The sequence below is a fragment of the Balaenoptera acutorostrata genome, chromosome 5 (assembly GCF_949987535.1).
Source record: "Balaenoptera acutorostrata chromosome 5, mBalAcu1.1, whole genome shotgun sequence".
NCBI classification, from domain to species: domain Eukaryota; kingdom Metazoa; phylum Chordata; class Mammalia; order Artiodactyla; family Balaenopteridae; genus Balaenoptera; species Balaenoptera acutorostrata.
This window is the reverse complement of record NC_080068.1, coordinates 116738059-116760195: the sequence shown is the minus strand read 5'-3', so window position 1 is coordinate 116760195 and position 22137 is coordinate 116738059. Positions and strand designations below refer to the sequence as shown.

The 22137-nt window shown below is 39.3% G+C and overlaps 1 long non-coding RNA gene across 1 annotated transcript; it reads left to right on the top strand.

Moving 5' to 3' along the window:
• The first annotated feature begins 14183 nt into the window (after positions 1-14183).
• On the top strand, positions 14184-21618 carry LOC103012277 (uncharacterized). Its single transcript, XR_451842.2, has 3 exons — positions 14184-14250; positions 20829-20911; positions 21490-21618. It is a non-coding gene; the product is annotated as an uncharacterized LOC103012277 (long non-coding RNA).
• Positions 21619-22137: the final 519 nt, after the last annotated feature.

Sequence of the window (22137 nt, the reverse complement as noted above, 5' to 3'; positions counted from 1 at the left end):
AGAACTGAAATCCTGACATAGAAAATACCAAATTTCTCATACATAATTCTCATAATGTTTTGCTTCTTTAAAGCTTTCAATAATTTTTTAAAAGTTAGAACACCCTCACCTAAACTGGCTCAATTTGCCACATAGAGATATTTGTTGCTAAAGATCAGCATTATAGTAAATTATTACATTAAAATACTTATAAAAAGGTATCACTTTCTAGTACTTGGTGAAACAGTCTAGAATGGTCCACCTTTCATTTTTAACTTCTTCAAACGTGCAAAATCCACACAGATCCTAACATTTATTTCTGTTTTCATAGTTTTACTTCTAAAACACTCCTTTACTTCTTTCTCTTTAAACTTAAGTGTTCTCTGAAGTGGCAGCAGCTATAACTGTCCTTACTTTATGGGTAGAAAGTCCAAGGCAGCCAGAGGTAAAATAATTGGCCATGAGTCACTCTGCCTGCCGGTGAAGATGGACAAAGACCAAGGGCAGAAACCTGTAGATAGACCAGGCAAGTGGGAAAATGGGAAAAGTCATGAATTTCACATTCAAAGATCTGAAAATACAACAGGATCTAGCTACTCGGAGCGAACTCAAAAGTATGCCAACACACAAAGTAGGCTAACATACAACAGATATAGTAATAACCAAATGAGAAAAGCCATTTGCAGCTAATATGTAAAGTCTTAGAAATTCCTGTGTAAGTGTTCTAGGTAATTACAGTCCTGGGTTAACCATACCAGTATCTCTTAAGGTAAAGGCATAGGTTGATTATTTGTATAATTTCAAAAAGCGTTCCTATGCTTATTTTTTGGAATTTACTATTGACTACAGAAATAATGTATAAACATGAATAAATATGGGGCAAGACCTTCATAGATGAGTGATTAGTGATATATTCTATAAGAGAAGGACACAGTATAATCCCCCAAACAAAATGGATTCCAAAATGTAAGCCTAGAACTGACCGAGGCTCAGAGCATAAGGACATGTCAGAGAGAGTTCACCCACAAAGTTTATAACAGTGAACTACATTAAATGTCTCACCAGTTTCTTAATCTTTAATGTAGCTTGTAATTATATGCCTGAGGTTGCTCCATCTGACTGCCTGTGTATCCCCTTCCTTCATACTTAAGTATTAGTTGAAATTCAAGGCTCAGGGCTATTGCTCACCCACTCATATGGCTTAATGTTTTAACAAAATCACACTGATCTCTTGCCCTTCTCCAGGCTCCTGAGAATTAATTTTTGGCAATGTACAACATAATAATTATTACTTATAATATAGGTATTACATAACATTTATAATATTTCTCTGGATGGCTTATTTTTTTGATAGAAATGTCTGCTCAATCAGATTATAAACTCAGTGAGGGTATCAATCATTGACTTTTAGTCCAGCAATGCCATAGCAGCTATTGCAGGACTATACACCTAGCAAACCAGTTGTTGAATTAAAGGAGCTTTCCTATGTGTTAGGAAGAAACATCTAAATTAAACTGAGTTAAACAAGTTGATTCTTAGAAATCGAAGCTCATTAAGCAAATGTTACAAATCAAGGTCTTTGTCTTAATGAGCACAAACACAAATTAGTGGGTAAAAGAAGAAGATAGTTGTCTGTGAGTTACCAGAAAAACATGAATAAAAACCAGGTCTGATAACTAAGTAGAAGCTTACCCTCTAGATTTACGTGTATCATTAACTAGAACATTTCTTACTGTCTCCCTCCAGCTTTAAAAAATTGACCCTCCCTAAAGGGTTGGCAAGTATTAATGGATTTCAAAGAAAAGAAATATCCATCATACTGACTTGATCTCGAGTATATAAAATAGATTTTTTTCTATCAAAAGATTGTCTCATTTGGTAGCAATCCCAACTCTGCCCTTCCAAAGTAAAAGGCAATTGAGATGGTAAGTTTATTTGTTGTGATGAACCCTGCCAGTGTCCACTGAGATAAAAATAAGCAGTGGCTTTGTTTCTGCTACCAACAGGAATTAGAACAGAATACAAGCAGGAAAGAAATAAAACTGTAGACACATTTACAATCTAGTATGCTCTAACAAATGCGGATTAAAAATCTTAATTCTATTTCAATATGCAATCACTTGTCTCTTCAGAAACTTTATCAAGAAGGAAAAAGAAACCTCAAACACTTCAGAAAAGAGTATATGAAAAAGAGCCTTCCATAGAGCAATTACTGGGAATATCATACTAACAAAGTTCCTCAAGAGAATAATTAGAACTCATATTGTGAAAGTAGGATCAAGTTTTCATGTTAGCTTAATTTAACACGCCTAAACCACATGAAGATACCTGTTTACTTCTTTTGTTGTCCCATTCCTTCTTGTGGATTTTCAAAGAAACATCTGAAAGAAACTGAAAGAAACACCTACACCAACATATCAGAAAATGTAATGGAAGCAAAATGAAGAGAAAGAGGAGTCCTGTTTGGGAGAATATTATAGACATCCAGGAAAGACATCCTCTTTATATATTATTCCCAGAGATTAGAGTGGGCATTTTGAAAAACATGGTCAACTGATGAAAGATAGGAAGCAACAATGGGGGAAAAGATCTGGAGGATATCTTGGCAGAAGATGAAGCTATAGATAGCTTAGAAGCTTTGCTAGAGACACAGGAATAGCTTAGCATAGAATAGTTTAGCATCTGGTTTCCATGGGAGAAATGGTTCAAAATATGTCACTTGTTGATTGGTGGGAGAAATGTCTATCATTTCTCCACCTCCCTCTCTGTATAAAGTCTCTGAGTCTCCAGTTGCTCATCTACAAAACTGGGATAATAATACTCAATGGGAGTTATTTTGAAGATTAAATGAGATGGTGTATGTGAAGCATTCTAGGATCTAGATGTAGAATTAGAAGAAGATGGGAGAAAAATGCTTTTGCTTCTTTTGTAGCATTGCTGTTGCCATCTAGACTTAAAAGACAAAAATGTAAGAGCCAAGTAGCAATCTAACACATCTAATTGAAATCAGAGATTCTTCTTTCTAAAATAACTCGACTTCATGACTGCTGACCACTATCTAAAGCAATGGTTCTAAACTCTAGCGCACATCAAGAAGAGTGGGGCGCCAGTTAAAAACCCTCAAAAGTGACTGAGCAGGTCTAAAGTAGGTCCTAAGAATTTTGTTCTTTTAGCAGGCAACCCAGGTAATTCTAGTAGTTGTGGTCAGCAGACAGCACTTTACTCTAAAAAAGGATATTTTAGGATTAATTTCTAGCTATTACGTACATATGAAATTAGAAGTGAAAAATATCAGGATCATGAAGGTGGGTCAAAAGAGATGGAAACAGAGAGATAGACATAGAAAGAAAATCACAGGATACTAGGTTGTAAGGCAGGGGTCCCCAACCCCCGGGCCGCAGACCGGTACCTTTAGGAAGCAGGCCTCACAGCAGGAGGTGAGCAGTGGCCGAGCTAGTGAAGCTTTACCTGCTGTTCCCCATGGCTCCCCATCGCTCGCATTACAGCCGGAACCCTAACCCTAACCCTCACCCCCATCCGTGGAAAAACTGTCTTCCACAAAACCGGTCCCTGGTGCCAAAAATCTTGGGGACCGCTGTTGTAAGGGACTTTTCCATCCAATAAAAAAATTTCCGTTATCTCTGACAGACAGTCATTTTAAATACCTTCAGTGATGGGGAATTGCTGTCTTCAGGCAGCACACGCTATTCTGGGTTATAAACTGATGTAAAATAAAGGGTAAATCATACGTTTTTGGAAGATTGAAGAAATGTGGATATTATTCAGGGTGAATTATATATTAAAGCCTTTCTAGACTTGATTGGACAAGATAAGGCACCAACTAAGTTCAAAACTAATTTGACTGCAAGACAACTTGAACATCCAAATGTTGGATCTGCTACCTGATTCCACTAAAAAAGCCATGCTTTCCATGGCTGCTGTAAAAATAAACCTTTCACTATGTCTCTCATTCACATTTCAATGGTTCAACATTTCAGTCACACATCTGGCACTTTCATCTCCCCATTTAGGCAGTGGCAAGTAAACAGCAATAAAATGATGTAAAACAAAAATATTTTTGCAAAGGTCATAAATATTTTCAAATAATGGTCCAGGTCAAAACTTCTTAAATGAATATAAGTTATCCTACAAAGCCATTTTATCTTAGTAGTTTGTTAAAAACAACACTACATATTTATAGTTTCATCTTTATACAGTTATTCCACCAAATGAGGAAAACAGTTATTAAGCCATTTAATTATTTACCTGTTTTAGAAGAACTCACCAAGCCTAGTGGTTTCAGATGGCTCTGTCACAAGTGATTGATGTTTGAGCATTTCCACTATCATTTATGTAAATTATCTAAGGCTCGTGCAGCCTCTTCCAGGGCAAATCCACTGCCATGTCATTGATGCAAAATTGGAAAGTATGGGGTGCTGCCCACTAATATGGTCTTGGATTCTTTTCATCGAATCTGCCAAAATATTGTCTGGGATACGACATTTTTATAGAGTTGGCTGGGATTTAGAACAGGCTGAACACTCACCCTGATACATTTCACACAGTTGCCAATGCTTCCTTTTAGTCCAGGATCCCAGGTTAGAATTCCAGTAGTTTCCATATCCTCTTCTCCACTGAACCCTCACTAGAATATCAGTCCCAAATCTGTGTCCTAGCTAATATTTATTTGTGTGAAATAACTGAGCCTTAAGGAAACTATTTTTTTGAAGTATTAGATGAAAAAGGTTTCTATGAATATTTTAGCAACAATACTATCTGATTTATTTTCCTTGGACACTAACGAGCATCCAATAATAAATAAATCTCTCTCTCTCTCTCCAAAAGTACCTTTGTGTTCAAGCTTGAGAAGGAGAAAAGCAGCCGCTGACATCCAGGAGCTGGCCTGTTAACTATCAGCTTGACCTCGGTGTTTTGCTGTTGAACATAAATCATTTCACAGGGTGTCGTCATCAGACCAGGCCACTCTGTGACCACGATGGAGCAGGACAATAATGGCACCTTATCATGTCTAAACACAGACAAAATATGAACATTGTCCAAGCCACAAAATTCTAGACATCCCTCTCTCTTGCTAACTGAGAGATTGCCACTTCTTTACTAACAACAGCTTTAGTCTGCCCTCCTAGAGCTAAGATTTATTGGGATACACAATCATAAAACTGCTCCTGCTTTCTGAGGGCACCCAACCCAGAGTGAGTCCCCACTTTCTTGCACCCTCCCGCAAATCACTCATTCAAAGCCCAAACCTAATGAATCATTTCAAACTCGGTTCCTCGTGATGTTCATCCTCCCTCACTGCAGTGAGTCAGAACCCCAATACATCCAACGACAGGTGTTTTCCTGGTGGTCTTTGCAGGGAGAGCGCTGACAAGCTCAGTTACTAAAGCCAGAACAGACATTCTTAAGAAAACCTAAAAGAATTTCTATCTTCCAGATACTCACTAAAATTCTAATACAAAATATAAACTCCTTGAGCTTATTTTCTCACATTGTGGCTTTTTTGGCAAAGGACCCTTTAGTTCTGTCCCTCAGAAGAATTGCTTTTGTGAGGTGTAGAATAAACAGGTGGATTATGGCTCAACTGTTAAATATTTACTCAAGGAAGAGGCACGTTTCCAAAAATTATGATTCAACATGTTAGATCAACACCCAGGCCACAGTGAGCCTGGTGGCACATAATCCTGGATGCTTATGTAGAAACCTATAGTGGGACTTCCCTGGTGGCGCAGTGGTTAAGAATCCACCTGTCAATGCAGGAGACACGGGTTCGAGCCCTGGTCCAGGAATATCCCATATGCCACGGAGCAACTAAGCCCCTGGGCCACAACTACTGAGCCTGCACTCTAGAGCCCGAGAGCCACAACTACTGAGCCCGTGTGCCACAACTACTGAAGCCCGTGTGCCACAACTACTGAAGCCCATGTGCCTAGAGCCCGTGCTCTGCAACAAGAGAAGCCACCGCAATGAGAAGCCCGTGCACCGCAACAAAGAGTAGCCCCTGCTCTCTGCAACTAAAGAAAGCCCGCACGCAGCAATGAAGACCCAACGCAGCCAAAAATAAATAAATAAAATTTTTAAAAAGAATCCTATAGTGGATTCAATGTGAACCTCTAGTAGAAAAGCAGACAATAGAATTAAGTGATATGGCATTGACTTTGCTCCAATTCTTGCTTTTCTCAGATTTCATCCTTATTAGGGATGCGTATCTCTCAATTATTATTTCTCCATCAAAGCACATTTAATGGTCTATTAAAGTTAGCAAGAGAGGGGGATGTCTGGTATTTTCTGGCTTGGACAACTTAGAAGTTTCTAAGTATGAAAATTTAAACTGCCTGCTGTGCAAAAGATGTGAAGCAGTAATCTAAAGACCTGGGGTACATTTATATAAATCTCAATAATTTGTATGAGACAAAATGTTTCCAATTATAGCATATAACTTTTGACATTTTGAAAAATGACTAGTAGCCTTTGCAAAGTACCAATAGCATATTCTGCCTCTTTCTAAATTATAAATAGACTTTCCTCTACATGGTTTATTCCAATAAATAATTCCATCTAAGGGAAGAGCAATAACACCTAAAAGTTATTGTCATCACCTATATATTAAATACTGCTCAAAGAATTTTATACACATTATTTCTAATCCTCACAAAATACCAAAAGGTATACACAGTTATTCACATTTTACAGATGAGGACCTGGATCAGAGAAATTAAGTGATAGGCTCCAAACACACAATAGTAAATGATAGAGTTAAGGTGAAAACCCACTTTCGTCTGACTTGCCGAGCTGAAGGATGTTTACCTGTGTGTATGTGTGGTGTGTGTGTGTGTTCTTTTTAGGTGAAATTACTTTTAACATTCAAAATTCACTGTGTTTTAACAGCTCATTTAGTATGTGCCTTTTAATGTATGCACAAACATACACACACACTCAAAACTTGCTATTAATTGCTATCATTTTGACTGCAAGTTTGGAAAAGAATTTATTCCTAAAATAAATATTTTTGAGAAAATGGAGCTTTAAAAATATTACAGTTATCACATACGATGATTTCTTCTTCTCTAACCCCTCAAATACTTTAAGATGGCTTTGGTCGTGTGAATTTAGTATCATCACTCAGAGCTTAAAATCTTCTTGAGATACATTCTCCACCCCTTTAATAGTTCTGAGTATATTGTTTCTAATACAGCACAGGGAATTCAGAAAGAAATTAAGAGGATTTTGAAATGATATTGTGAATTCAAGCCAAAATTCCCTTTTTCTTTTTCCCTATCTCTTGCTCTCTTTCTCTTTTCTAGTTGTTTTTTTCTTTTTTAAAAAAATGTTGATCAATTAGCTAACACTCTATAAAAATGTCCTCGAGGGCTGGGGGATCCAGAATCCTTAAGTACAAAAGGACATTCTACCAATGTTCCTGCCTGCCCTGAATTATCCTTTTGCGTTTATCAGATTGCATCACTATCTTCATGCTATTATCTAAAAACTGTCATATGTGGGCATGCTTTTTTTAATCAAATTACACGGCATTGTACAAATATACTAATCCCTTGTTTGCCAATGATCTTTTCAATATCAGAGGTTTTGAATTATTTCAAATTTTTTAGATTAGGAGACATTTCGTACATCAGAGATCTACCACTTTGAAGCACAATGCAATTTCAACATTATCAAAATAAAAAATATTCATTTGCTCACGATACTTATTTTTTTAATCTGCTCATTCAAAACCCCAAACCGTCTAGCTTTGGAATCCATTTACATTAGAATCATAGATCCCGCCCATATTATTGACTCAGGAAATAAATGGATTTTAGGAGACTTTATTTAAAAGGCATCTCCTTCAGAGGTGGAGCTCAGGGAGCTCTGTGCGGCTGCAACAGTTTCCCAGGAGTCAGGCCATAAAGAAAGAAGTGCTGGCACTGGGTGGGGCTGAATAGTTCACATCTTTTCCCACTGTTTCTCACTGGTATGTTTCCATGAAAGTCAAGGGTGTGGGAATGTATGCCAGGGTAGGAAATCCTACAGACTGCTTTGTGTGCCCAACACCCCCTAACCCATAATATCTTTAGCTGTTTATCTTCATCAATGAAAGAGCTATCACATTAATGTCTGGAAAAACTGCAAAGGAGCTAAGCAAACCAAAGAAATGTCATGCTGGGGATCAAATTTCTCCTGTCACATCAGTCTTTTCTCCTTCCGAAGAATACACTTAGCATGGATCCAAAAGGCATTTGCTGTCCAGCCATCTCAAGATCGTCACGGAGCCAAAACATCTGGCCCCGAATCTTCTTTTTGCTCCACAATCCACCTTGCTTCACAGTTCCTTTTAAACTCACCCATTCTAAAAATAAAATGACTCTCTCTGTACCCAGTTAATACCAGAAGCATCCATCAGTGGCCACAGTCCTCAATAATCCACATGCCAAACACACCTTATCTCTGTGCACTTCACCATGCTCCAGTCAACGTATCTATTATGAACCGAGGTCTCTTTCCTATTCTCAGAAAGCAGCGTTTTGCACCTACCTCTTTAAAAAGCAATGCTTGCACAGCTATAGTCTGTAGTTACTCCTAATGCTCCATGGTTTCTACAGCCTCACTGATATTACACACTCACACGTACACACACATCTATACACAGACATTCCTAATTCCAGCAATTTACCTTTTTGGGTCTTTTTCTTCTCTGACTACTGCCATTGAACTTCTCTCCACTGTCGCTTTTCTGAGCTGCATCTTCGTTCATCATTTTGAACAGTTTGGAAAGAAAACAGCGCTGCCATTAAACCCTGCCGCCTGTCCAGACCACTAGCGAGTATGCACTTACTGGAGGAAAGCAGGAGGAGGAGGAGGGGTGGGGAAGGGGCGCGCACTGGGAGGGTGAGGACGGTGACGTTGCCATGGCAGCAGCTGCCACAACTGTTTATCTGACTGCATTGTTCAGTCTGATTCAACCAATTACCATCAGGGACCGGTTACAACGAAGAAAGCCTTGAAAAGAAAAATGCCAGGGACTCGAATGATTTGGGGACACTGCTGGTTGGTTTTTGACACACCCCCAGTTCCAATGGCTCTCAACCCACACACAAAACCTGCACTTAATTTTCTTCCTACAGGTACTTCAACACAGAGCAGATACAGTGCGTAATGAGAAAACTATAACATCCTTGAATGTCTCCGAACCTGAAGAGGCACATTTTAGCTGGCGAAGAGGCTACTCAAGGAACAGGATTAGCTATTAATATCCTAAGGTAAATGTAAGAAGGTTACATTTTGAAGATGTTATTCACTTGATTCCTGACGATAATCTTTCAAAACTCAGCTCGAGGATGATTTCGGTTCTAAAGCCTGGCGAGCAGGCTGCCAGCACCCAGGTAACGGACCACTCCCTCTGCTGTGCTTCCCCTTTCCACTGAACGCTTCTGACATAGCACCCGTAACACTGTTTCACAATTGCACGTTTACCCAGCTGTCTATTTTCGACAGGCCAAGAGCTTCTTAAAGCCAGAGATTGAGCTTTGGGTGTGTGTGTGTGTGCGTCTCTGTGTGCCTGTGTGTGTTTGGGTTGGGGGAGATTGTTGAATTTCCCGGAACCAAGCATGATGCAGTGGCACATTAAAGACACTGTGGGTAATACAAATATAAAAAAGTTGTGGAGTTAAAACATTTTATAACTGATCTTTTCAATCTTCTTAACCTAATTCTCTCTATTGACTGATGAATAAAACACAATTCCTGCTCTCCAGGAGCTTATGAAGTTCCAGAATTCTTCTTGATAAGAAAAGATATCAGAACCTGTTTTTATAACAAGAAACCCAATTTTATCCTATTGGATTGAGGTGGCCATGTTTGTATGTTTAAACACGTTAAATTGTGGACGCAACCAGAGCCCAACATGTTTTGTACAAATACACACGTGCACACACTAAACACTCATCCCTATTCCTAGAAAACAAACTCAAAGCCTAACACACGGAATACTTAAATGGGAAAACAGAGTAAGGATTAAACCAATGAGATAATGTATATAAATACACTTTGCAAATTGAAGGTCCCTATGTAAATGTGTTATTGCCATTGTTAATCCTATTATTATTACAAATATAGGTAATTTTCAACTCAGAAAAGTATATCTTAAAAAGGTTTCTTACAGGAAAACGGCTACCAAAATTGGGAATTCATCTTTCCAGTAAACACAGCAAGAAAAACTCACCTTCTCTCCCCACTGCTGTCGGAATTGCTCTTTATCTCTGCCTGACCTCCCCTGAGACCCTTGCCACTTCCTCATCTAGGGTCAGCCCCACCTTGCTGCCTCTCATTCCCTCCACCCTCCTTCTGCTTGAGCAGACCCATCCCACCGTGATGCCTTGGATCCCACAAACAGGACAGAAGCAATAGGACCCTTTTTTCCTAAACAGAACCCTACAAGAACTTCTACAGAAGCTTCTAAGAGCCCAACTCCCACTGTTGTCAGAGCCTTCGTGAAAATCCCACCTGATATCGTCCCACTCCTCCACTATCCCCTCACCCAGCCCCTCACTCATTCCCTCACCTGTCCCCACTGTGCCTCCCTTTTTGACCTTTCTTAGGAGCCCCCTCAGCCTGGAAACTGGATTAATTTACTCAATAAATATTTATTGAATACCTACCATGTGGTAGGAACTAAGCACTAGGGACACACTGCCCTAACCACCAGGGATATAATGGTGAACAAAACAGGCAACATTTTTTGCAATCACGGTGCTTATATTCTAACAGGGAAACTAGACAGTAAACAAAAATAACAGTGGTAAGGGCTATGGCGGAAAAAAGGAGGACAAAGAGTGATGGGGAACAGATGCTATTTTACATAAAGTACTGATAGAACACTCTCTAGAAACCTGAATGAAGTTAGGGACCAAGCCAAGCAATTATCTGGAGGAAGATTGTTTCCTTATTGCATTTAAAAATAAACTTTGGGCCCCTATTATATGCCGTGCAATGTGTTAGGTTCCATGTGGGATGTAAAGATAGGCACTAATCCTGTCCTCAAAGCAAAGGGAAAAGCAGTTCAAAAGTCCTAAAATGGGAACTTCTCATCAAACATATTAGGAAAACTATGATACTCCAAAAGGGGAAAAGAAGGGAAAAGGAAAACTTTTCTAGCAACTGGATCTATAGGAGAGATATGTTACTAATACCCTTCATTCTCATGCGACGCCAAAATGGGTTTTTCAATCAATCGGTTTGGTAGCCCAATTTGGAACCTAATCATTGCTTTTACATCACCTCTGCAGTGTATATCGCAAACAGATGTACTTCATATTTCACTACTTTATGAATCAGTAACTTTTTTTTTTAATTTATTTTTTTGGTCGCACCAGCTCCTTAGTTGTGGCACGTGGGCTCCTTAGTTGCAGCAGGCGGGCTCCTTAGTTGTGGCATGTGAACTCTTAGTTGCAGCATGCATGTGGGATCTAGTTCCCTGACCAGGGATCAAACCCCGGCCCCCTGCATTGGGAGTGTGGAGTCTTAACCATTGCACCACCAGGGAAGCCCCAAGCAACTTCTGATTATGTTTGAACCGCCTCTTGTAACAGTGCCTTCTCTGTCAATATCCAAATATATAGTACACGGCTTAAACACTCAGATGCAGGCCTCCGATTTTGACAATGAGCTATAACCTCTTGCTGCTTCTTCTAAACTTTTATACAGTATACTTTCTTTACAGAGTGAAAGTACTGCACACATACTAGACCAGCATACCACAGAGGTCAACACCCATCCTCAAACTGTAAAATAAAAATCTCAGCACGTAGATAAACAGGTGCTAGTAGTATTATGTTCATTACAGCATTAGAAGGTACATTTTACACGTACAGGGAACATCAACAACATGTTATGGTACTGTGAACGTGGGGGTTTCTCTTTTGAAGCTTTCAATCAATTTCTCAGGGCCTCTCTAGTGGGCACGCCTCCCCGTCCGGCCTCATAGTGCAGTTTTTTGTGGGCACGTGTCCAACTGGATGCTAAGCTCCCTGAGGGCAGGATTAGTGTCTATCTTTGCATCACACGTGGAACCTAACACATTGCGTGGCATATAATAGCGGCCCAAGGTTTACTATTAAATGCAATAAGGAAACATTTTAAATATCTATCATGAGTCTATACTTATGGTTAAACTTCGAATGGGTAAATTCTTCATTTCTTAGATTATTTTGTGTACTTTCTGACCTCTAGGAGCTATGCATAATTTCAAATAAGATTTTTAAAGATACTTGAGAAATTGGAGTTGCTGCAGATAAAATAGCAGTGATAATAGTACGTTACATTTTAAAGCATTTTATAATTTGTATAATTTTTAGCTCCAAAATAGAAGATCCATGAAGACTGAGATCTCTGTCTGCTCACTGATATATCCCAAGCACTTATAACAATACTGGCATATGACAGACACAAATTTAGTAACTTTATAGGATTCTCACAACCACACATGGAAAAAGGTTAAGATCAATCATAGCACAGGTGAAAAAACTGAGGTAAAAAGCAGTTTTGGTGACTTTCCCAAGATAACAAGGTTAATAAGATACAGAGCTAACGTTCTTCTGATTCTAATGTCACTGTTCTTTTATTAAATCATGGCTGGCTTCAATGAAGGGCAGCCATTTAATAAAGTGCAGTAAGATGGAAAATGCCAAGAGTGGAAACTACAGTCAGATGACAGTGACCCGAGTAGAAAAAGGAAACCTTTATTAGTTTCATGTTAAGCATATTTTTATAGGCATGGCATTTTAGAGCTGATTATATTAATTTTAATAGGCCTGCTGTTCCATGTGGTTGTCCAACTGGAGCTGGGAGGAGAACGCTGGGTACATGACAAGAGTGGACATGACTCCAGGCACAGCAAGAGGGGCTCAAAGTGGGACTGGCCCTGGTGATTGGCATCAGAGGGAGGAAGTGGTATCATGGTTGGGTTCAAATCATATCAGGATATGTCCCGTGCCCAGCAGTGTTTTGGGCCAAGGCCACTGACTCTGTACCTCATTTCTATCTTATCTACCCATTCTTGATACTTGCTCCTTCTGTCATTTATTTGAGCGGGGTAAATTTCCCTGAAGTGTAAGCAACTGTGTCTATGTTTAAGTCCTAACCTCCAGCACTGTGAATGTGATGAAATCATGTTAAGATGAGGATGGGTGGATTAGGGTAAGCCTTAACCCAATGACTGGTATCCTTATAAAAAGGGGCAAATTTGGGCACAGAGACACACAGCAGGAAGATGGCCATGTGAAGACTGAGGCAGAAACAGGAGCAATGTAGCTGCAAGCCAAAGAAGACCAATTGCCAATAACCACCAGAAGCTAGGAAGAGGTAAGGAAGGATCCTTCTCTAGAACTTTCAGAAGGAGCCTGGCTCTGACAACACCTTGATTGCAGACTTCTATCCCCCAAAACTGTGAGAGAATAAAATTCTGTTATTTTAAGCCACCCAGTTTGTGGCCCTTTGTTATGGCAATCCTAGGAAAGTAATCCTAGGAAAGTAATACAACCGTATTTTCCAGCCACCCTTGCAGCTGGACCCAGCCATATGACTTAGTCCTAGTGTTACGGAACGCAAGGCTGTGTGTCCAATGCACAGTGAGGCCAACCAATACCAAAACTTCAGAGCTTAGAGCAGCGAAAGGTTTATACAACCTTCCCATGAGCAAGCTTTTTTTTTTTTTTTTTTTTGGTGGCCATGCCAAGTGGCATGCAGGATCCTAGTTCCCCAATCAGGGATCAAACCCATGCCCCTGCAGTGGAAGCACAAAGTCTTAACCACTGGACCGCCAGGGAAGTCCCCCCATGAGCAATCTTACCCGTTTTTCCCATCTAGTGGCTGAATACAGAGGAAGATATAACCTGGAAGGTGGAAGAGCAACAGGTCCCAAAAAGCCTGAATCCCTGAATCACCGTGTGGAGCAGGGACCCTCTTCTTCCGGCTCCCTCCTCAACTGACCCTCATTAAACTGAGTAACTTCTTCTCATGAGTGCTTTGTGGTTGTGGTGTTGTTTGTTACAACAGTTAGCCTGTGGTAACTAATCACATCTACTCATGTTTTCCAGGGAATATGTAGTCACACTTCTATTTTAGGTTGCCTGTTACATGAATGACACTCGCAGTGCATCAAAGCTTTTAGCCATTGGAAATGGATCTTATGTCCTGGAGCAAAGGTGCTAGTCTCATTGAAAGAACAAAAAGAAAAAGGAGGAACACAAGGAATTAGAGGTGAGCAACATTGTTGATTAGTGGTGGGTAGGGGAAAGGGATGCCTGACAGGTCTATGGGATCAGAATCTCAGAACAGCTTTTGTCCACTTTCCTCTTCATCCTGTCTCTCTTCCTGGATAAATCCTTTGCTTCTTTTCCGATTTCCAGAAGTCATTGCTTCTGACCATAGTAGTCTCCCTTCTCTGCCCCACTGAGTATGAACACATAGAATGCAAGTCTATCATATAAGCAAATACAAAGCCTTCTCGAGGTTCTCTAAGGACTTTTCTTTCTTTTTTTTTTTTTAATATTTTTGTTATCAGTGGGGAGAAAATGAAGGAAAGATAGCAAACAAATGAAAAAATTAGTTTCTCAAAGTTCACAATGGTTGGAATGTACATAGTGCTGGACTCAGAACTGCTCTCCTCTGGTGCTTTTTCTGAATTGCCAGGAGTTCTGCACAAGTCTTATTCCATACCGTTTATCTTCCTTAGGAGACCTGGAGGGAGTCTATTTAACAGTTACACCTCCTTGGAAGCTAAAGTCAGGCTCAAGGGCCAGGCAAGAAGCCTTCTTCATTTTTCTCTCCCAGTTCTTTGCTGTTCCACCATCAGCATCAGCAGAAAGTACTTCCTCTCCCTCCCTGTGATCCTCTCCTCCTTCTCACCTATGTACTCCTCTAACATCATTCATCTATTTCATGTAACAGATATTCTGTTGGATGACAGACTGCTATATGCCAGGCTCCCTGCTTTAGGAGCTTTAGCATGAATTAAATAATCTTTGCTTTAGGGGCTTTAGCATGAATTAAATAATCTTTGCCTTTAAGGAGATTACAGTATAAAAGTGGTGACGGTCATTGAACTAGAAGCATAATAACTCTATAGGGGATTTTAAGGGTCCTGTTCTCTTAGGAGGATGATTTTTAAGCTTTTATGAAAGCATAAAAAAGGGACATCCAACGTAGTCTGAAAGAATAGAGCGAGTTTCTGAGAGGAAGTGACTTGAATATTGAGAAGACTTGAATGATGACTAGGAATTATCTAAGTGGAAAGGGAAGTATAAGGTGAGATTTGGGAAGAATGATTCAAGCAGAATCAACAGCACAGACGAATGCCCTCTGGTGGGGAGGAACACAGAATTGGCAGAACTGAGACAAGGCCCCCATGGTTGTATGGGGTAGCTCCTAGCCAGGCCTGCAGTAATGACTTCATCCTAGGCCTTAACGTTTCAACAAGTGTGCCTGTCTATAGACTGGTTATTGCCCCATGTAGGTATCCAAGTGTGCTACCTAAACATTATTATATAACTTGTGAATCATGTAGCAAGATGACCCTGTTAGCTTATAAAGAATATGTACTCAGAACTAGGATGTTAAAACCAGGTGGAGATGGCCAGAAAAAAGCAGATTTTGCAACCATGTAACATACTTATTCTGGAGTTTCGAGGAACACATTGGGAGACAGAAAAAGCCAGTCCTCACCCTGGACTGGAAAAACTCCATGATCACAAAACTGAGTGCATCTCCTATGAAGAACTGGGAAGACTTAAGAAGCCACACCCAGCAACATCCCTCAGCCTGATGTCACCAGGTGTCCTTTGGCAAAAGTATATCCTTTGTGCTTATTGCAGCAAATTTAAACTCAAACAAAGTAGTCATCTTCACAGAGCCAGCCCTTCAGTCTTCTGTGGGACATTCTAGGCCACAGCAAAGCAAAGAAGAGGGTGTCATGAGAAGAGGCCAGAAGTATAGGTAGGGACTAAAGCATAAAGAGTCCAGTAAGCCATGTTAAGGATTTGGGATTCAGACTGCAAAGTCATGTGAAGTCGTTTTAATGACTTAAGGAGAGAAGTAAGATGATATGTTCTTGTAAGAACATTCTTTATAAAGAGCTATTCAATGGGACCTGAACAGAGAATGAATGTGAAGAGTTGTGTTTAAGAGGCCACATTAGCAGTCTGGGAGAATAATGATGGTGGAGCGGACAGATTCATTAGTTAGTCTGTCACCGTTAACAGTGTTACATTCATAAGTTCTGGAAGGAAGTGAGAAGTAAGAAGAGGGCGGTGGGGAGACATCCTTCCTAAATAGCAAGAAGAAGGAGACCTCATCTTCGTTAAAGTCTCATATTGAGAAGAGGCCTCAAAGAAAAATTTTGGAAATCCATTTCATTTAACAAAGAAAGAACAAGACTCAGAAAGATTAGAAATTTTTCCCAAGGTTCCAAAACTAGTTAGTAGTAGAAGGAAGACCAGGATCCAGGACTCATGCCACCTCACTGAGCAGCCTTTACACCATGGTAATCTTCACATGGGTGAACTTAGATACCCTATGTCAAATCCTATCTATTTTTATTTTAAGTTAAGGAACCCTCAGCTCTTACATAAGGTGTAACAGAAATTAGAGAGAAATTAGTCCACTAAACAACCATGCCCCTCAGGGAAGAAGGACCCTTGTTTCTCATGTAAATATGGTATGTGTCCAACCCCGGACTGGAGCAGGCTCAGTAGATGTTTCACTGAGATGGACCTTAAAGAAGCAGCAGCAACAATTGATTAGGGACCTACTTCTTTCCCTTTAAGCCAGTCTTATATAAGGTTTACCAAAGAGGTATTTGGTTGCAAAACTTACCATGTCCAGCATAAAAAGGAGCTTTTGGAACCCATAGCAAACAACTTTAGCACCTCACTTCACCTGAGGCACCCACTTATTAAAATTAGCATAGTGATTGATTATAGTCTCATTTTACATCAATATCAGCAACAATACTTGAGATCAAAGGTAGAATTTTACGGTAGAATAACAAAATGTGACTGAGCTCACCATGTCTGTGTCCCTGTCTAGGTCAGTTTTTTAGGACGTGCTGTTACTTGCTTGCTCTACTCTAGGGTCTCTCTGCTCAGTCTCCCATGATGTGAGTTCTTGAAAATAGCTGTTATAATTGAGTTTCCTGACAGATGCAAATGAATGGCACATTGGGCCAGGCTGTGTCCTTGACAGACATATTTTTTCAAAGCAACTTAACTTTATTACTGTAAACATTTTAAACCTTAAACCAGCTTGAAAGTAAGGGCATTTTTTTTCTCTTTTAACTATGAAGAGAAAGTATGTGTCCATTGATAAATACCCAACATAAAAATAATCCAGAGGCTTAAGTCTCATATAAACATAAATCATATTTTGAAAGATGCATAACCATGGTGGTAACAGAAGTGACAAAACCACAAAGAATCACAATGTTAGAAGGCAACTTAGAGACGACTGTATCCAGCTCCTCACTTTTAACAAGTAAGAAAATTGGAGCCCAACTTGGTTATGCTACTTACCCAACGCTGTACCTACAGTTAGTAGCACTTTGAATTAAATTCCAAGTTTTCTCATTCCTAATCTAGTCTTGATGTCTTCCAGTGGGGTGTCTCTCTACTAAAATGAACTTCAAGAAGCCCTCCCTTCTCAGCAAACACACAGGCCCAGTGATGGCTCGTTACTCACAGAATGGGGGGAAAAAATTATATGATTCATTATACACCAGGCAGAAATGTTTCAGGCATTAGAAGTAGGGAACAGAATAAGACAAAATAATATATTTCTTAATGTTGCAAAACATCCCAAGTTTAGACCAGGGTTTACTATAACAGAATCATAGTAGGAGAAGGCAAAGGAGAATCAATTGTTTTTCCACAGTGTTAACTCTTTGCCAAAGACTCTCAAGAATGATAAAAAAAAAAAAAAGTAGTGATAATATGAACATTAAAGCTCCAAAGAGCCTTTAAACAAATGGCTATAATAAAAAAGATGACAACTGAAGCCCGTTTGCTATCTTATCACTCCTGAGAATGAGTTATGAATAAATGACCACTACTATTCCTCCCATTTATTTATTTATTTATTTTTTAAATTCCTCCCACTTAGAAAAAAATGGTCAAAGTGAAGAGTTTATTATCTATTAGTGCTCTCTGACTTCTACCATCCAGTCCAGACTAAATATGTATTGCCATTGCAAACTACCTCATAAACTAGTGGTTTAAAACAATCATTTTATTTTGCTCACAAACTTGTGGGCCTGGGATTCTGGAAGGGCTCAGCTGACTGATTCATTCATATTCATGTGGTGACAAACGAGGCAGCTGGGGCTGGAAGCTCCACTTCCACAATGGCGTCCTCACTCATATATCTGGTGCTGATTGGCTTCTCTCTCTATCCGTGTGGCATCTCAAGTTCCAGGATCTCTCCACATGGCTGAGGCTTCTCACTGTATGGTGGTCTCAAGATGGTTGTATTCTTCCGCGATAGCTGCTTCTAAGAGGCAGGACTTGGAAAGTGCCGGACCAGTTAAGGGCGCTGCCATATTTTATTGGTCAAGGCAGTCACAGGGCCAATCCAGATTCAGGAGGTAAAGAAATGGACTCCACCTCTTGATGGGAAGGGTGGAAAGGTCACTTGGCAGAAGAACATATGGGATGGGAGCCATCTTGGAAAATGCAATTTGCCACAGATGGTTAGGAAGTAAAGTAGGCCATGAGGGAGATGAAGGGCTGATTTATATACTATAAATAAGGGCTGATTTTGCATACTATAAACACAAGGTCTTTTCCCAAATGAACAGACTCTGCTAGCTAGAAATGCAGTCTTCTGCGTTCTTTTATTTATTTATTTTATTACAAAAAAGGTTGTCAATATTAATTCCTGGAATGATTAACTACATATTACTGGGGCAAAGTCAACTATTTCCTTTCAAAGCGGAGTCTCTGTTGATCTCTGAAGATGAGTCTCATGTATTACACTTTCTGACTGTGAGCCATTGTGGCTAATAAATTCACAGGAAGTATTTTACATTTGAAGTACAGCTTGTTTTGCACTTTTTCTTTTTACTCTTACTTTCTTTCCACTCTCCTTGGCCTCTCACTCACTCTTTTTTTTTTTCTAATAAATTTATTTATTTATTTATTTATTTTTGGCTGCTTTGGGTCTTCAATGCTGCGCACGGGCTTTCTTTAGTTGCGGCGAGCAGGGGCTACTCTTCCTTGCGGTGAACGGGCTTCTCATTGCGGTGGCTTCTCTTGTTGCGGAGCATGGGCTCTAGGCACATGGGCTTCAGTAGTTGTGGCTCGCGGGCTCTAGAGCGCAGGCTCAGTAGTTGTGGCGCACGGGCTTAGCTGCTCTGCGGCATGTGGGATCTTCCCGGACCAGGGCTCGAACCCGTGACCCCTGCATTGGCAGGCGGATTCTTAACCACTGCGCTTCTCACCCACTCTTTCATCCATTCTATCCTTCTATATAATATCAATATGACCTCATAACAAACTTAAATTCTACTGTACAAAAAATATGATAATAAAAAAGCTTAAAAACAAAAGTATATAAAATAGCTTAGAGCTAACTTTAGCTAATGTCTAAAAAGAGAGACATGCAGTGCACCCGTATTCATTGTTAGCTTTAAACTCTATACCAGGAAAATGATTGGAGGCAAGATTATTAACTTGTTAACTACACAGTTACTACAGCCCAGAATTTAGCCTTTAGTACTGATTTGTGTAAATGTTGGATATTATTTGTTCTGGGCCTTAACAAAACCTATGTATCTAGTGGGTTCTCTTTATCATTCAATATTTGTGGTATTCTCTTCTATTTAGGCCTCACATTTCATGTTTATGGCTTGGTAGTAAAACTAAAACAGACAGTGTCTATTTTAATTATTCAATCTGCTTAACTACCAAGAACAGATTGTGCCTCGGGCCTTGATAATATAGTGATAAGCAAACCTGGAAAGAGAGATTCCAAATTCAGGTAGGAAAAAGAATTTTCCTCAAGGAAGTTCTTGCAAAATTCAGGAACTAAAGTAGAGTCAATTCATCCATTTTGGTCACATTGACTATCTATACAAATTACTATATAATATCTGCTTGCCAGTTGATCCTGCATAAGTGTCCAAAAATAACTTTTTTCAGTATGTCAATTCACAGAAACATTCAGAATATAACAATAATGTATTCAATGCTATATGGGTTGTAAAGGGTGATAGCGAGTGTTATTTCACAAATCCTATCAGTGAGCCCCAGGATATTAATGCCACACTTGGATCTTCGGCTGTTGTATCTAAAACTATAGAAGTCTAACCAAGTAAAAACTGATATACAGCATTTCAAATTTTCTTTATGCCTAGCCAATTATCAGACTTTTCCAGGGTCCACAAACCTCTCTACCTAGAAACTGTTAAGAATTGTGAAGGGTCTGAGATCTTACTTGCAAGCTAACAAGTTAGCCTGCTTCAGTTTCATGGATGCTGCCAGAAGATATGAAACTCCTGGATCTGAGACAAAGAATTTTATTACTCGTGGCATAGCAAGCAGCATGGCCATCAGCATACTTGTGTCAGTCTCCCTCACTCTCAATTTTCACAGAGCTAACTTGTATGGTCCAAATGCATACCTGCACACTCATTGGGCTGGCTGCACACAGGAGAGGAACCCTGAGTTCTGGGAACCTGAATCTTTTATAATAGGCATAAGCGTATCTGTACTTTGCTCCTGAGGGAGCCATTATCTTTATTATATTGGATAGTAAGCATGCCTGATCTTCTCTCCCCTATCTTGCAGGGCTATTTGCTATACCAACATCTTGGAAAAAATAGTCTGGAACAAAGACAGCCAGTGCCTCTGCTTGCAAAATGTACAGAAATGTAAGAAACTGACAGAAGATTATCTCTTCAACAGAAAGTTTCAAAAAATACACATTATCCTACAGATGAGGAGATAAATGCCAAATTGTTCTTGATGACTATCTAAATTTAAGTGGAAACTAAACTATTTCTCTGCAGTCATACATACATGTCTGTGCAGTAAGTTTTAACAGTTAGCTTGGTTGTAAACATTTGGAAGATTTCACAAGATTTCACACACAAAGTAGTTTTGCAAGAATTACTATAGCATACAATAAGGAGCAATGGTTTGAAAGTCAGCACACGTACGTTTTCATCAGCATCCTGTCAACTAACAACATGCTCACAACAAATCATATAATTTACCTGGGCCTTAGTTTCTACATATCTCTGAATGTATGATCATTCTCTTATTTTTCCTAGATAATTCTCTACTTCTATATTGCTAAAAGTCCTTGAATCTAAGAACCTACATTTTAAAGGGGAAAAAATGACTCAAAGAGAATTTAATAAGCAGATTAAATAGCCAGTGATTCAGTATCAAACAGAATGTGATGTAGCTGTCTTCATTTTCAATTTCTTTTTCTTTTTCCTAATAGACAACAATACATTGGAAAACATATGAGACTACAGAACCTAATTTTCTCAAGGTCAACAAATGAAGTAAGAAAATAATGAGGGAAAACAGAAATGCTGACAGTTATGATACAAATTATTTAGACCTGGAAAACAATTTTGGCACTCGTAGAAATGCTGTGGAGTATTACCCACCAGTCTGGACAGAAATAAAAAGTCTACTAGGCTTAAAACTTCTGTCATTTTCCCTTCTCTCTTTCCAGTCTCTCATACCCAGTAAATAAAATCGTTTTTGTTTCTACTTTGGAAATATATCTTATGTATTCTTATTTTTTCCATTCTATTCCTATCACCACTGTATCACCTCTTTTTCTCTCATATATATGAACTATTTTAATCAACAGAATTGGCTGTCTCACCACCTTCAGGTTTTTCTCCTCCAATCTGACCTCCAGACTGTTGTAATTTTTTTCTTCATAAAACATTTTTTTCTAGTCTTCAGCGTCCTCAGAATAAAGTTCAAATATCCCCAATTATTACTCAAATATATTTGTCTTCAAGTGTTTTACTCAAGATGGTCTATTTTAAAGGAGATGGATAAATCACAATACAATATGTTCAGCTTTTTGTTAAGGAAATGTTACCAGAGCTTTTAGGCGGAGAAGCATCCA